Source organism: Bos indicus x Bos taurus, chromosome 15, assembly GCF_003369695.1.
Source record: "Bos indicus x Bos taurus breed Angus x Brahman F1 hybrid chromosome 15, Bos_hybrid_MaternalHap_v2.0, whole genome shotgun sequence".
In the NCBI taxonomy this organism is placed as follows: Eukaryota; Metazoa; Chordata; class Mammalia; order Artiodactyla; family Bovidae; genus Bos; species Bos indicus x Bos taurus.
Genome location: NC_040090.1, coordinates 36,836,185 through 36,839,157, shown reverse-complemented (window position 1 = coordinate 36,839,157; position 2,973 = coordinate 36,836,185).

The window sequence follows — 2,973 nt, the reverse complement described above, 5'->3', positions numbered from 1 at the left end:
TTGATGTCCCACTCTGGGTCTATGAGGTCACAGTTGTCATTATTAGCACCCACATGCTTGGAATATATCATAAGCAAAATATAGCATCAGATGTACCAAGAGGCTTGCAAACTCCACTTTTTGATATGTGGAATGCATAGTTTTATTTCCTCAACAATACTTAGCTCTTTGTTTTGAGTCTTGGTCACTAGGTTAGATTCTTTTTCCTCTAGATAATTAATTCTGAAGGTAACCTGTTGCTCTGTCTTGCTACTGGATCTTGATTAAAATTTTCTCTGTTTCTCAATACTGTTCAATGGTTTCAGATCTTTATTTATCAAAAGGATCTGTGTTGCTCATGTAAATTTCTCATGCAAATATGACAAACCTGCAAACCAGGGAGTGAGGTGAGTGGCTTTGATAGGTCCCACCTTACCCTTCTCTGGTTCTTAGTACAACTTCTTCCAGAACAGCTGAACCATAGGCAGACCATAATAGCAAAGCGACTCTTCATAGATTTTCTCAGTTAAATTGACAAAAACAACTACAGTCTACTAATTTTAAATACATTTAGTTAATACTAAATCTCGCCAACTAAGCCTGTGCTAAGAGGACTTTTTTTTTTTTTAATATTATTGAAACTTCTTGGCAGTGTTGGATCTGCCCTTTAAGACCTGGTTCTTTGAGTAATCCTGGCCCCATATTTCCATTCCCTTTACCTGTATGTAGAGTCACCTGAAACATTGTCTTGGGACCATTTTGTCCAGTTTCTTGAACCACCTTCCCTGGTTTTGACAATTCTGTGAGAGCCTGTGGTCCTCTTTAACCTCTTGCCTTAGAACCAGGGCAGAAAGACACTCATATGTAGGGACTGACTTATGTAGAACTAGAGATCCATTGTAGACACTATTTGTCAACTCTACATTTATACACTTCAGTATTGTAAGTAAAGGAATGTTTTCTGAGCCCCTTCATGTGCCGAAATTGTGCTAGTTATCATGAGGAATGACAACTGGTGTATGGAATCCTACATCTTTTACAAATCCTTACAACAGATTGGTAGTATCTATTCCTGTGAACACTGACTTTGAGTCAAATTTCTCACAATTGTGTTGCTATTTGCATTGATTTAAAGACTGTATTTTCTTCTCTATTTTCTGATTTTGTCATCAGAATAAAATTAATTTTTAAGATTATTTTGAAAGATTTGCAAATTTGCTAATATTGCTAAACAGTTAATTATTAATATAAGAAACATATGACAAGTTATCATGGCTTCTTACCATCTTACTGGGGCTTCCCTGATGGCTCAGTGGTAAAGAATCCACCTGCAATGCAGGAGATGTGGGTTCAATCCCTGGGTAGGGAAGATCCCCTGGAGGAAGAAGTGGCAACCCACTTCAATGTTTTTGCCTAGAAAATCCCATGGACAGAGGAGCCAAGGGGTAGCAAAGAGTTGGATGAGACTGAACACACACACCACCTTACTTGGATGAAAATCTGCAATAACCTTTTTTGTCATCTCCCTTCATCATTTTGATCTGTTTAGTTTTTAAAAATCTTGTTTGTGTCAATATTGTAATTTCTATGTAGAAACCTATCATTTGGTCATTTTTCTTTATAAATTTATACAAAATATAATTTTTTTTAAGTTCACCACCTCTCTTTGTTTATATTACCATAGTCCCATTTTCTGTTTATTCCTTACTCACTCTCTCTTGAATTTTAACCAGGTCCCATTTCCAATTAGAAGCCAAATGAATGTTTCTGCAGTTCCTAGAATACCCAAAGAAATCAGTTATACTATCTAGCTTCCATACTCAGATGGGAATGACTTTATGTTAGTAGCCACTCTCGTGCATTCTGCCCTAAAGCTAGCCATTCTGCCTCATGCCCTAACAAGGACTGTAGGGCATATGGTTTCACTGAGTCCTCAAGCCCAGAGGAAGAACTCTTAACTCTTTAGGAATTATAGCCTTCTGACTTAAAGGCTTTGACCAAGGTCAGGGTTGAGTCCCTGCAGACCTCTAAGCACTGGGGTCATCTGCAGCTGGAACCAGTGACTGTAGAGTAAGATTGAAATTAGTAAACTAATCTACATGCACCAGAAGTAACAACCACACCAGAAACACATGTGTTTGTTTTCAAAGTTTCTTTGTTCTTCGAAGCTGCAAAGTTGTTCACAACAGTTTTTTTTTTTTTTTTTAGTTATTTTATTAGCGAGTATACTGACACTCTGAAAGAGATGGGAATACCAGAGCACCTGACCTGCCTCTTGAGAAATCTGTATGCAGGTCAGGAAGCAACAGTTAGAACTGGACATGGAACAACAGACTGGTTCCAAATAGGAAAAGGAGTACGTCAAGACTGTATATTGTCACCCTGCTTATTTAACTTATATGCAGAGTACATCATGAGAAGTGCTGGGCTGGAAGAAGCACAAGCTGGAATCAAGATTGCTGGGAGAAATATCAAGAACCTCAGATATGCAGATGACACCACCCTTATGGCAGAAAGTGAAGAGGAACTCAAAAGCCTTTTGATGAAGGTGAAAGAGGAGAGTGAAAAAGTTGGCTTAAAACTCAACATTCAGAAGACGAAGATCATGGCATCCAGTCCCATCACTTCATGGGAAATAGATGGGGAAACAGTGGAAACAGTGTCAGACTTTATTTTGGGGGGCTCCAAAATCACTGCAGATGGTGACTGCAGCCATGAAATTAAAAGACGCTTACTCCTTGGAAGAAAAGTTATGACCAACCTAGATAGCATATTGAAAAGCAGAGACATTACTTTGCCAACAAAGGTCCGTCTAGTCAAGGCTATGGTTTTTCCAGTGGTCATGTATGGATGTGAGAGTTGGACTGTGAAGAAAGCTGAGTGCCGAAGAATTGATGTTTTTGAACTATGGTGTTGGAGAAGACTCTTAAGAGTCCCTTGGACTGCAAGGAGATCCAACCAGTTCATTCTGAAGGAGATTAGCCCTGGGATTTC